General features: G+C 40.2%; 2 long non-coding RNA genes across 3 annotated transcripts in view; both read right to left on the bottom strand.

Moving 5' to 3' along the window:
• Positions 1-14483, bottom strand: part of LOC310841044 — a 377295-nt gene that overhangs the window by 276010 nt on the left and 86802 nt on the right. The window lies entirely within an intron of this gene.
• On the bottom strand, positions 3893-9629 carry LOC310841070. Of its 2 annotated transcripts, none has more exons than XR_014562320.1 (3): positions 9356-9629; positions 5796-6026; positions 3893-4762 (listed from the first exon to the last, which is right to left on the bottom strand). It is a non-coding gene; the product is annotated as an uncharacterized lncRNA (long non-coding RNA). The 2 variants fall into 2 exon arrangements; XR_014562321.1 differs by lacking the exon at positions 9356-9629 and adding an exon at positions 6837-7013.

Genomic DNA, 14483 nt, shown 5'->3' with positions numbered 1-14483 from the left:
TGTTGATGATGATGATGATGATGTTTCATGGCAAAGTAAGAGTTGAGCACATAATTCCTGTTGTAATTAATGACTCCAACATTAGCAGTATAAGATATGTGCGGATAAAAATAACCAAATTAAGAAGGGTGAAATATTGTCAATTTGCTAAGGGAAAAAGAGAAGTTCACAGTAAAGATTTTCATAAAACCTTTTTAACACCATTAGCATAAGCTAAAGTGGAAGGGTGTACATAGAAACAATGGGATCTGTTTTTAAGAACAAGAAAAGGCAGTGACATATGTTCTGTGCAGTTCTAAATACCCTTGTCTGCAATTTGCTCTCATCCTAAACAAATCTTTATACGAATTCAGTCTCAGTTCAACATCTGCAGGTGCAAAACCCAAATCAGCGACTGAAAAGGGGGCAGGTGCTGAAAGGATTGTAGTCTAGACTCGTCTTTTTAAATCAATTTAGTGCCATTAACCATGACTGGGTGCAATAATTCTGCATACATCAGCACTGTGATCACCTCCCTTATTTTGCTAACTAGGAGATCTGTATATTTATCTGTACAGACAATATAGGGGGGGGGGGAAGAACATCAGTTACAGGAAACCCAATGGAAGATAAAAAGATTAAGGCTGCAATTCTCTACCTGCTGACCTGGGGCCAAGCACCACTGAACTCTGTACTGCTTATTTCTGACTAGAGACATATAGGATTGTGTAACTATCACAAAATCCCAGATAATCTAATAAAAGAAATTAAGTGTATCTCAGTTCACTGAGTATTATTGCCATACTATATCAAATATATGAATAAATCTACATGGAAATACAGTAAGCAATTTAGAAACAAAGCTTGTTACTGGCATTGTGCTATTTTAGAAGCCCTGAAGACATTATGAGTGTTCACTCCCTTCATAAAATCTACAGAGCACATACTAAGCAATGAATGCTGAAGCTGATCTAGAGAAAGGCAGTCTTGTTTAGAGGAGTGTCCAGAAACAAACATAAAACATCCAAATTTCTTTCGAACAGAGAGTAGCTACCACCAAATACACTTGGGGTAAAGATGGGTAAACAAGTGAAGACCAGGATAGATAGCAAGGGTCTGTGATACCTAAGGAGGTCAGGCTGCACATGCAGGCAGGAGGCAAAGCGATCTGAGGGTCCAAAGCCAATTAGTGGATTAAAGGGTAAGAATCTACATTCTGAATCAGGGGTGGGGGTGATAATATAGGCAGCTAAGGGAGAGGATTAGAATAAAGAAGTGATAACAATATTCAGTTGAGAGGAAATGCTGTCAAGAGCTGAATGGGAAAAGAGGAGGGGGCAATGGAAACAAAACCTGTCATTTAATCAAGGCCTGTGGTGGTGAAAGCCTGGCCCAAAAAATAAAAAAATAAAAATGTTTGGTTTGAAGCTCCAACTGTACTCCAGTCATTGTTAGAAGGCATGAACAGATGGAAGATTTGACCATTTTGGTACAAAACCAAATGAGTAAAAATGTGTATACAGTGGTACCTTGGGTTACATACGCTTCAGGTTACAGACTCCACTAACTCAGAAATAGTACCTTGGGTTAAGAACTTTGCTTCAGGATGAGAACAGAAATCGCATGGCAGCAGCACGGGAGGCCCCATTAGCTAAAGTGGGACTTCAGGTTAAGAACAGTTTCAGGTTAAGAACAGACCTCCGGAATGAATTAAGTACGTAACCAGTGGTACCACTCTATAAAGAAATTGCACTTTGTTCCAAAACAGTCACTACTAACCTAAAATTGAAGTAAAATACTTTATATAGTCCAGAACAAAAATAGTAATTAGAAATACCCACTTTTGACAGGAGCGAGCCAGCAGTAACTTTCACGACGTAAGTGAACTCTTTATTAGAAGAAACAGGATCTGCACAGGAGTGTCAGGCCTGATGAGCACAGCAACTCTTCTTTGATAGGTCTTGCCTCTATGAAGGCCCCTGCCTTTCCATAGGTGTCTCGATCTCCTCCTCCCCATGAAATCTGGGACTGCACCAGCATACTGTATTTGCTCCTCCCACTTCATGCCTCTTCTAGTTCTGGTTCTTTGGCTCCATGACAGGAGCCAAAGACACCTGTGTCTCTTTACCAGCTGGACTCCTCTCTGCCTCTTGGTCTCCCTCCTCTTCTGCTTCCGCCTCTGCTTCTCCTTGTGGACTTTTCTCTGCCACAGACTCTCCCTGCTCACTAAAGCCTATTACCTCTTCAGCTTCTGATACCTCCTCCTCTCAGGCTCCTCCCTCTACTCCATCTGACCACTCATTGTCATCCCACCAACAATCCTCTGACTCTGAGCCTTCTGCCCTTGGAGGTTCCATCTGGTTCCTCCCACCACTCCTCTGAGTCTAACCAGACCATGAAAGACATGAATGTTAGCTGCAGCAATGGAAAAACTTGAAAATTTTTACAGCTTTCATTGTGGCATAAGAACTTACGGACATAAGTTAATAAAAAACTAGCACATAAATTGCATGTCTGCAGAGGAATGGAGGATCCAGAAAGCTTTTATGTCACCTGGTGGGATTTTATTTCTTATGCTTAGTTCTTAGATGTGCAGCATTCTCTAGTCACACCATCTTGGGGAAAATTGATGTCTTGATTTATACTTGCGTGTTACTATTTCTTCCTCATTATTTATTGTTTGCCTGCTTGCTTTGTATATGGTGTGATGTAATACTCTGCTACTACACCTTTGGGTTGTGAGTAATGGTCATTATGTTACAAAGAAGCGGAAGAAAAAGAAGAAATGCTTACTCATTGCCAAGGATGCTGAATTTCTTGCCCCCTGGTCCATCCTTATACACTGCTCCAGCTATTGCCATCCTGGTGTCTTCTAGAAGTTTTGGACTACAACTCCCATCAGCCCCAGCCAGAGCATGTAGTTGTAAGTGTCGAGTTACAATCCAAGGCATTTGAGGGGAACAAGGTTGGAGAAGGTGGTACTATTCTACATCACCTAACAACTTAGTCCTAAGTATGTTTCATGCAAAGCGTGAGGCAAGCAAGATTAAGCAGCAGGAAAGGACAAAGTTGCTTTCCCTATACCTACCTCTACGAATTTTCAAGTGGCTTTGGAGCTTTTGCCTTGTAGCAAAGATGCAAGGAGCAGTAAAGGAAGGGGTATCTTGAGAAAAATCCAGCACTGTGGTTGACAAGTGTGTCATTGGAACAATGCATGGCATCGCCTTGCATCCTACACACATCCATATAAAATGTTGCAAGCATCTTACCAAAGAATACATCCTCTGTGAGTTGCATATAAATACTCAACTAAAAAAAAAACAGGAGGCAGGGCAACAGAACCATTTTTTTAAATGCTCCAACTTAAAAATAAACCACACTCCCCACCCCCAAAACCCTGAAACTTTGTCTGATATTTGGCAAACTCCAGTCCTTCAGAAGGGCTGTGATGGTTGCAGATTTCATCCAGTGCATTTGTTGGAAGCACAGGTAAAGGTTTCTTTGTGCAACGAAGTGACCTTAGAAAGCGAGAGAATTAAATGAAGCAGCATCTGCTCATGAAACAGCATAATGAAACAGCTTCCCAGATGAATCCAAACCACAACTAGTACTACCACAATAACACTTCCTCTTCTCTCCCTGCCTCCATCCCTCTGCAAAACTGTAATGTGAAATTTAACTAATATCATAAACCTTGACATACATTTTACCCCAAAAAAACCCCACATTTCATTTGAGGTGAGGTTCAGTGGCTACACAGAGCAGCTCAGGCAGGGATAGTGCAGTTGCCACAAACTCTCATATACAGATGGTGAAAGGAATGTGGGGATACACCACATGGTTTCTAAAACTTTTCATTTCATTTGGAATTATTTATTATTTCAGTTCGTTCATGGAACCAGATAGACAAGATGCAAGCTAAAAGGATTTGGGTCTCTCTTTTTTGCCTTTGTTTAAAACAGATCCTAAGGTTGATGTTAGCAGCTTTCAGATCTAAAGCCTTGCGAAGAGTCATGACATACAAAGAGGCGATCCAGTCTACAGGGTTCATATGGTATAGCACTATCCAACATTTAAAGATAAGGGACAAGGAAAGAAAAAGGATAAGGGAGTTTAGCAAATAAGCACGAAGGTATAAATAAACAATCTTCACCCATATATTCCACAAACCCTTTGGACTCCCACGTTGCAACATCAGCAGCTCTACATCCACAATTTTTTATTGTAATCTTGTGGCTCTTTATTTGTAACTTATATGAAAAGAATCACATTGATTGGGGCAGATTTAACTCAGTAAAAAACCTATTCTGCTAAGATTGTCTGTGCTAGGTGATTTTATCAAGTTCTCTTTTGGTTCCATTTTCTCTCTCATCCTCATCCCCAGGGGAGACAGCAGCCCAGCTTGCAGTGCAAATTGCCCTAAATTGAGTTCTTTCTCTGCCATATACAGGCCTTCTTTTGGCTCCTCAGCTTGAAAACTTTATGCATTCTTTCCCCCCTTCTTCTCCCTTAACAACTCCCCCCATTCCTTTTTCCAATTAAAATGGAGAAGTTTGCACCGATACCTGCTCCCAATTAAATGAATACTGCATTACCAGCCACATACTCTAGATCTTCTTTACCCTCCCTTCATTAGCTTTACTCCTCTGAGGCTTCCTGGCCGACTGCCAAGGACTTATGGCAAGAATTCAAAAATCTTGTACACTTTATCCCCTCAAAAATCATTCTCGAATTTAAGCAGCCTACTCCTCGGACCCAGCGTGAGAAACATTAGGAAATGATTCTGCGAGGAAGAGACAAAAAAGGGAAGAAGAAAGAAAATGATTTATTAAAAAAGGTTAGAAAGCTCCCATAAAAGAAGCAAAGTTAAAAGAGGTTAAACTTCCGGGCTAATTGGTACTGCTTCCTTTTGAGAGAGCAAAAAATATATAACCTGCCTTGAAAAATAATAAATGGCAGTAAGGATTTCCTGCTTTAGTTAGGAGCCTATTCATGCCTACAGGAAATGCATCATCCTCTTAACACCTCAGGCATGTTGGCTAGAGCTCACTTAAATTACACAGCAGCATAGAAAAACCCAGCTAATCAGAGACTTAAGCAGCTGCTTTAAAACACACACACACACCCGAGATTCCCATCTAATTTTCCAACACTAGTGCACCACCGTATCAGCTATTCTCATCTGACACTTGGAATAGCTAATATCATGTCAAGCTGTCAGGAATGATAGCCATATTGTCAAGCCTGAAATAACAGAGAAAGCTGCTGTAGCCTTGGTGTTACCATTTCAAACTACATGAAGAGAGGGGGGGGGACCTTCCCCTCTTAGATTAGGTAAGCTTGCCCTATTTATCAAGCAAAGATTTGTCAAACAGTTAGGCATAACTCGGCTTGCCTGTAGGCAGCCCTATACAAAACTACAGTAACTGGATGTTAACAGTCTAGGAATTACAGAGGCCGGGGGCAACTGTCTCAAGGAAGCTTTGGAAATGCGTTTAGGCCACGTTTTCTCCCAACACGGTACTCCTCACCATGCAGAAAGGTGCATGTGTGAAGGGAATGTCATGTTTGGTTTCAGTAAATTCCCATGGATTTCCATGGCATCAAAGAAAGTGGCTTTGCAGCTGCTTTTGGGTGGTGCTGTAAACAAAGGTGCATTTCCATAAACCCCTGTTATGGTTCTAACTTCACACCTCTTTGTATGATGGGGAGCACCATGCTAAGAAAAAAATGAGCCAGAATGTGTGCACAAGGAATTCATAATTCAAACTGTGCACAAGATCTGCTACTACTGAGACATAAGAGTTCAGGCAAACCTGGTTTTCTTTCCACTCTAGGCTTTGTGCTGATTTGATCTTCCATCATCCCTACAGGGACATCTTGAGTGACATCATTAAGACTTTTTGGCAGCGTTCTGTTCAATCCCATGATGTCTCAAAAGCTACCACACACTTCAGAAAGGGCCTTCTGTAGCATCTGTTGCTTCGTGGTATACACTCAGCATGGTATCACGTTACATAGCTTGTTCCTAAGCTGGCTTCTCCTCTCTGCAGTGTACAGCAAGGAAAGCATTATAAAAGGATTAAGATACTGACAGGGATCCTAAAATAAGCTAACTGAAGGAAGTTCACAGATTATTATCATCACAGATGGAAAGTCTCCTGATCTCTTATCCCCATTACAGCCTCAAAAAAACCTTCCTGGAGGTCATAGGGGAGGGAGTCCCTGAACAATGTGGAGCAGAACATTTATTGCAGCTGGGATAGGAGGGAATCACCCAAGATCACCTAGTTTAAATTGATTCTTTTCTCCCTGTTCTTGCATCTCCCCACACCCTAACCCACATAATTCAGAGGGGCATGGTAATCATTTGGAGCAGGTGGCTCCAAGAGGAAAGAGGGGTCAGGAAACTCCTTCCATGAACTTCCTTCACTTAACATGTTTTTAAAATCTAAGCCATTGTCTCTCACTATGACTTTCAGAGCACACCCAAAGATCCTGCAGTTACAAAAGTTCTACCACTGCCTCTCCTGCTTGCTGTGTATCATGGGTACCCTTTCAGATTTCGCTTATGGGGAATGTCAACCACACTTCAGTTAGGGAGGGGACAAGATCTCAGCAAAATGTAACTCCCCACTCTAAAACCAAATGCTTCAAGAGCATTTGTCGTGGTTACTTTTTGTTATAATACAATGCCCTGCTTTATAAATACAGGCATCAATAACCACCCTTAAAACTAAAATAAAAGCAAAGGGAGATGTACTTTTGGCATGCCTAATGCATAGGACCACTTCACTAGGAACCACAGTCACACCTAATGCCAAACTTTCACATGAACAAGTCCAGTGCTTGCTCACTCCTTCCATTGCTCCTTGTGCATTCCACTGAGTTACTTCAATGGTTTGAACTAGCAAACCTCTTCCCTTCAAACCAGGATTGTAGCAGGCCAGCATTCCTGCCTGAGAGGGCAAGGAGAAGCCATAAATTGCTGGTTCCGATGTAATGGCAAGATATGGGTTCCTTCAATCCATGAAATAAGGAATGAAGCTGAAAATGAGAAGAGTAGGGGAGTCGGAGGACCAAAACACTATGAGTAGGAGGAGAGATAAACAGAAACTCTGACAGTGACAAAAAAAAAGTGTGTAAAGTTGGTGAGTTTAAGATCAGGAGGTCCATCTGCACAGCATTCAGTTTGACATGTCATTGAAACATCCAGAGGGAAATGTCAGCAAAAACATTAGAGATGTTGAATGGAGCACAAAGTGAAAGGTCAGATTTTGGGAAATACATTTGAGAGTCATCAGGGCATCTGTCATGGCTTCACATGGGGAAAAGATAGAACTCTTTGCTGAACAGGCACAACACTTTAGTTATATTTGCTATATGATATAAAGTATTTAAAGACATTTATAATCTATCCGGCTCATTCCCCCAAACACATTTTGAGGAGGTGTTTCTTACCCCCATTGTACATGTCATGAAACCTCCAAGCACCTCAGTGAGTTCATAACTCAGTCAACATTTGAACCCAGGCCTCTCAGGTCCAGGTCTTCCACTCTTGACTTAAGCATCAACACAAGTTAGGCAGATGTGCAAAGAGAGGGTAGGTGAACACCAATTTGTTTAACAATTTAATTAAAACAGCTCCAACTAATACAGACACCATAAGGTCTCTGTGTGCTTGGAGCCAAATTCATAAGAATTTGAAACTCAGGAGCTAAATCCTAGGGGTAAGAAGTCAGTAAAATCCCAGTGTTCAGTGTTATACTAAAAGGGAAGCTTGAGAGGCCACATTATTTGCCTGAGAAAAGTGTTATTTCTTGCTTACTTAGATTGTATAAAGTGGCTTTCAGGCAGGCAATTCATTTATAGCTTCCTTGTATTAAGTCCTAAAAATCTATAAACAAAATAGCCCCTTTGACTAAAAAAAATGCACATCTATTTAGACTTAAATGCTAAAATATTTGCCATATTTCAACAACACAAGGATCACAAAGTGCACTGCAACCCTTGCGACAAAAAGACAAAGAAGAATATCAAGAATCAGAGGTGCATTTATCAAACCCATTGACCAAATATAGGTTGAAGGGCCTCTTTAAAAGCAACACATCACAGATTTTAATGTATGACAAGGCAGTGTGGAAGAAATGGAAGAACTCTTTCTTAACTCCCTGCAGAGATTCAAGATTTTCAAGAGATACAAGAGGGAGTTTCAACACTTTGCCTAAACTCAACAGTCAAGAAACTGTCATTTGATCAGCTTCTGCCAGACCACAAGAATAATGTTACACTGAAGGCAAAGACAATAAGATCTGAGTTACTGCAATAATTTAATTACCACGAATATAGTTCAGGCCATGGAGAAGGCAATTGTCCATGAAAGGCCATCCACAAAGAAATTCATTACTAACCAAGTGTGGGTTCTGAACCAGTTTATGTAATTTTAAAATACAAATATATAGTGTTAAAGAGTCATCAGTAGATAATAAAATATTTACAATTGTGGATAAATCACAGAAGTGCTAGCCATGTTTCAAACTCTTCAGACCTACATGCTCTAACTTTGATCCCAAGAGAGCAATAATATTTTATTGGACTTGATAATCTCACATGAAAAACATGATTGATTACTCATTCCTCAGCAAGAAAGAAGTGATCAGCCCTCTCCAAGAAAGTAAAATTATGGGCACACATCATTAATTCATGTATCAGTGGTAATTACATGATTCTACAGGTCTTTGACTACATTAAGAATGCCTGTAAAGGGGGGGGGAGCTGTATCCTTAGCTTATGGAAAGCATTGCCAGTTTAGGAAATGAAACACATTCACTGCCACAACTAGCTATTTTGCTATAGCTGGGTTATGGTTTAAAGACAGAGCAGTCCCCAGACCACATCTCATTCTGCAACTCAGAAGCTTCTCCCTTCCACCTTCCATGTAGAGTTCAGGGGATGAGAGACAATTACAGTTGCATTGGACACTGCATTGGACACTTTTAGTTGCCTGCACTCCCAGAATGGTGTCTTGAAAGACAAGACCTTTGCTTTAAAGTTGTATTTATTGAATACAGCGTGAAGATCTGCAGCAAGATAACCAGAGACTGTCCTAGTATAGGCAGGTGGAAACAGTGAAGGCAGAGAAGGAAACACTTCCCTCTTACTATCCTGGGCAAAACCAGCCCAGGTTTGATCTGTCACTACCAGTGAGTGATGATAAGAGGGAAATTTCCCCGTCCCCCTCCCAGCACAGGGGAACAGTGGATATGGGTGCATAGGCCAAGTCCCAAGAACAAAATAAGGAACCTGCCAACCCATTTACCAATGAAAGGTAGTTGGAGAAGTGCCCTTCACCCACTAATGCCTTGGGGGTATTTACCAAAAGAAAATGTTAGGTATGATGGGCACAGATCAAATCTGACATGGGATTTTTGTCCTCAGCACATATGACAGCCTCCTTTGCATTCATGGAACCCATATTAAAGGTGACCCAGAGACCTATCTTTTCCACACAGATCCTTCTTGCTAGATCAGGTCTTCCAAGTATTCTGTGGCTTTCCCTGCTTCTTCTGCTGTCACTGCTGAATAATTACAAGCAGATGTATGAATAAAGTAATGTCACTAGAATCCATTAAAGGGGATGCTGCTCACATAGAACCAAAATAGTAGGGAAAGATGAGATCTTTTGTTTTATTTTTCCCCTTCCAAGCACTAACGGTGAACTATGCAAATGTGATAAACCTATGCAAATGTTTCCAATATGAAATATATTTTCAAAGAGAGGGTGAATTAAGATAAGCAGAGAGTGAATAGGGGTGGGTGGGGGCTTTGCCTTTTGCCTGTCCAATAATTTCCTGCTATAAATGCACAATGTTTACTGTAATTCAAAGAAACATCACAGTGAAGTATGAGAGCGGCTTTTCAGGGGCTGCAGCAGACAAGATTCAGAATGAAAAATCTTCAGTGCCAGACAAGAAAAATTTGCAATAATTTTCTATAACACACACAGACTTTTTAGCACCTTTATTGCAGAAGAAATACTAAACAACCATGCTTGCTTTATAATAGCATTTCTATAATAATGGTATTTTATAACAGAAGTGCTATTATTACAGAAATTGTATTATAATAGTAGCATTATTATTGTAGAACCGCTTCTATAGCAGAAGCACTGAATAAGCCCAATTGTATTACAGAAAATGACTGTAAACTTCATCTTCCTTCGGTGATGTAAATCTCTTTTGCTCTTCTGTCTAATATGACAGACTCAGGGATAACCCCCAAATTTGGGCAACAATGACACGAAGCATCCAACTTGCAGATCAGTACAAATCCGAGGTTGGTTTGACTTCGTCACCAGTACTTTAAAAGCCTTGCCTGAAACTGAACCAACCAAAAACTACATCTTTTTCCCCACTACATTCCAAATTATGCTTTTACTCCCAAACAAAAGAGATAGAACTCCTCTTAGATGTGTACCTCTCTATATTTTGAGGCAAGCCATTAAGATTATGTCCTGTATAGTCTCAGAGGCTGAAACCATGCAAGTCACAAGGAATTGTCCTTTGTCTCTATTGCACTATTTGCTATGGGAACCCCATCAACCACTTCAGCTATAACTTGTAGTGAGCGAGCTGGGACTTCTGGTTTTACAGAGGGTCATATCCACTACTGGTTCTGTGCTAGCGGGGAGGAAACCTTCCATGTGCATAGGACACCCAATTTCAGTATGCTCCCAGCCACCCCACTTCAGCTGTCTTTGGCATATTCTGTACTGTTCCAGAAGGTTTCCATCCCTCAGGTGCTGTGGCTTTTTTTAGTGAGGAGCAGCTGTGTGTAGGGCAGATTGACCAGCAGGAGATGCCCCACTCAACACAAGAAAAAGTCTTTTCCAGTTGCAATTTATTCTGCAATTTTATTGGCTGCCTTTTCTGCACTGCAGTTCAGTGTCTTGATTGCTTAATTTTAAATTTACTTTGTCACTGGTTGTTTTTTTAAGCAAACTATTTTAATAGGTGAAGGTTAGGCTATACTTTTTGTGAATGAAAGGGTAAAATGAATCTGATTAAAAGTTAGCAGAACATGTCAAATAATGTTCACTTCTAGAATAAACGGGGGAGGGGGTCTGAAATGTGTGTGTTTTTTTGCTTAGAGAGAGAGAATAAGAGAGAGGGAGGGAGGGAGATGGAAATGTAACACTGAATACTGTAAAATGCTTTTGCAGAAATCTTATACCCACATCAACTACATTAATACAAATTTCACCCATCATTCAATAAGATATATATTGCTTCGGTAGTAACTTAAAAAGCACCTACAGAATTTAACTGTATATGTAGGCAATGAATAAGTAAATTTAAGTCTATAAAACTCAACTTCTTTTTTATTAAAGTTATCTTACATTACCTTCAGTACTGTAATTCTAGTGCAGTATAGAAGACAGAAAGAAATTAAGATCCCAAGCCAGTGACCTTTTTAACATTAAAATAAAATCCTATATACTTCTAAGTTGATGCAATCAGATTATACCATCTGGTTAGGATACAGTCTATGAAACAGTAAAGTGAGAAAATTCAATAAACTCATATCCTCTCCAGGCAATTCTATATTTTTTCAGACTGTCATGAGAACTTTCTATGTGTATTTGTATGAAATAAACTTAACGTATTGATTTCAAGCAGGAAAGCCTATATTTTATTTATCATCTGCACTGCAAAAATTATTTTTTTTACAGCCACCGAGCTAGTAATTATAAATGAAAATTATAAAGAATTATTATTTGTATTCAAACCCTAGCTGATTGATATATGCAGAGCAGAAATCATTTAATAAAATGAATATTTATTTTAAAAGCTTCTTTCAGTGGGTGGGAGATAATGTTGCATTATCAGTTTAAATAAGGAATTCTGAATAATACTTTTAAGTTTCTTAAGCAAATGTGGATACGGTAACCTTACAAAATGTTAAGCCTTCCAAAATTTCACGGAAGCAGATAAGGATGCTCTTGTACATCTATGGGTGGTCATGGTACCATGAGGACGATGTGGCAGCCTGTTGTATGGCTTACTGGAGAGTGATAGAGCCAATACAATCCAGACACAAATGTGCCACATCTTTTAATTTCACTGAGGGTTGCAGGTTTCCTGAAAAGTTCGCTTCTCAGACCGGGAGAAGAAAGAGAAACAAAGAGAATGTGAAAAGGAGAGACCCGTTGATAAAACTTGACAGTGTGCATGAAGTACAAGATGGGGCCTAAAGTAATAAATAAAGCAAATTAGTAGGGGCAAAGGATAAAGAGGCACATTTTGGAACCAGAATGATAATTCTAAGCAGAATATGGGAGATGAGAACTAAGAAGTGATAATGTTATGCAGTTTAGAATGGAAATGGGAAAGAATCAAGGAAATGTGGGATGAAAGCAAATATGAAATCCAAAATTAATCCAAGCAAACTCAGATAAGCACACCATTTATTTAATGGTTCAAAGGCTGAACCAAGGAATACACATACTCTGCATTTGTTCTGATTTTACAAAGCGTGTTCTCCTTCATGGAGAGCATGTGTTGCGGTGGGGGCCGCCAGGACACTCCAAAGTTGGGGGCGGGCTAATTGTTCATTGGCCACTGATGCAATTGGGGCTTCCCTTGTTGTTGGGAAGAAGTTAATGTTGCCATTTGTTGATTGACAGCCAGAAATGCTAAAACTCCTTGCACGAGGCTAGGGCTTCCTCTTTTCGACAGTGGTACCTCTGGTTACGAACTTAATTCGTTCCGGAGGTCCGTTCTTAACCTGAAACTGTTCTTAACCTGAAGTACCACTTTAGCTAATAGGGCCTCCTGCTGCTGCTGCTGCACCACCGGAGCATGATTTCTGTTCTCATCCTGAGGTAAAGTTCTTATCCTGAGTTACTACTTCCCGGGTTAGTGGAGTCTGTAACCCGAAGTGTTTGTAACCCGAGGTACCACCGTATGCTTCTTGCCCATTTTTGGTGACCGCGTTAGTGTTCCACAACAATTACATTCCTTAGTTACTACTTCTTTGGCCTCAAAATGTTTTCCCCATTCTCTTAACACAAGTCTTCAGCAGCAAATATTATTTTAACATAGGCTAGGATCAAAAGGACTAAATACAGTATTTCCACCTCTTCAGTGAAGTTCTTTTCCCCCCTTTCATTCTTTCTTTATTAAATTTGTGACATCCAGATGCAGGAAGCTGCTCCTGAAAATTTGAGGCGTCCACAAAATGGCATCAGGTGTAGTGTCAGCTCCATGTTTTGAAAGAGGCCCTTGGATAAGATGTTCTTAGTGGGACCTTCTCTCTGAGTCAGCCAGCCTTCTTCTTTTTCCCTGTCACCACTGTCCATTCACTTGACCGCTCTTTCTAGGCCCAGTCCACTTGAACAAGGCAAATGGAGAATGCTCTAATCCTTCGCTTGTGTGCTTGGAGAAGGTATGCTGGGCAAAAATGGTAGTCACACACACAATTACAGTTTTGTCTGTTTCTTGGCATGGTCGGGAGCACCAGACTGAAATGCATGGACAAAGCAATTCCATGTGCCCATGAATATGTACCAGTGCTGCTAGCCTGGTGACTACCACTGAGTTGATCGTTTTAGTCTACAACTGAAATGGAAAGAGAAAATACTGATGATCCATACCTTCTCCTAGCATGGCTGGTAGGTGGAAGGTGTGGTTTCACAAAGATCAGTGGATTTATACCAGGATATGTCATGCCACGATTTCTACTTGGAAACTGCTCTTTTAGAGGAAACTGGGTTTTCAAGATCTGTTGCCGCACAAACCATATTAATTCACATAGTAAGGTAACCAGTCCTCACACATTAAGTCCTATCCTCATGCATGTCAGTGAAAAATATTATTCCAGTATGTAGCTGTACATGTCTTATTGGTTAATCTATACACTCCCTTCCTAGTTACTAAATCTACTATGCTAACAGATTGTGATATATGTATTTATGGCCATATCCTGAAATGCAAGAAAATTAAAAAGAAATGAAGCTGTAAATGAAAAGGCTGCTATGGATGGATCTCTCAGAAGTGATATATGTGATGGAAGTGATTAGCTTTAACTGATCTTCTTAAAGAACGTGGACGAATAATTCATTATAATGGCCCAGAAGTGCAATTAGTGAACTATAGTGTGGATGGCACGGCTGTTCATAGATCTGCCCATAAGAGTAATTATATTTTGAAAAGTACTTAGTGAAAAATTGATTGAATGGCTCTTATGGGCATAGATGATAGAGATAAAAATATGTAAACAAAAATTGCCATTAATATGTTGTATGTCCAATTTAGATTTTGTTTGATGGAGAGTTTCAATGAGGACTAATGGTATTTTTGTTGAGTTGTGATTAATCTGGCCTGCTTGGCATAGATACTGCCATTTTGCAGTTCCCAAAATTCCGTTTTGACAGTTTCTAAGTGCACCGTCCATCAGTCACCTAGGCAACATCTTCAGAAGGGGGTCACCTAGCCATTCTGTTC

The sequence above is a fragment of the Podarcis gaigeae genome, assembly GCF_964106915.1.
Source record: "Podarcis gaigeae genome assembly, chromosome: 3".
Lineage (NCBI taxonomy): Eukaryota > Metazoa > Chordata > Lepidosauria > Squamata > Lacertidae > Podarcis > Podarcis gaigeae.
This window is presented reverse-complemented; position numbering and strand designations above follow the sequence as displayed.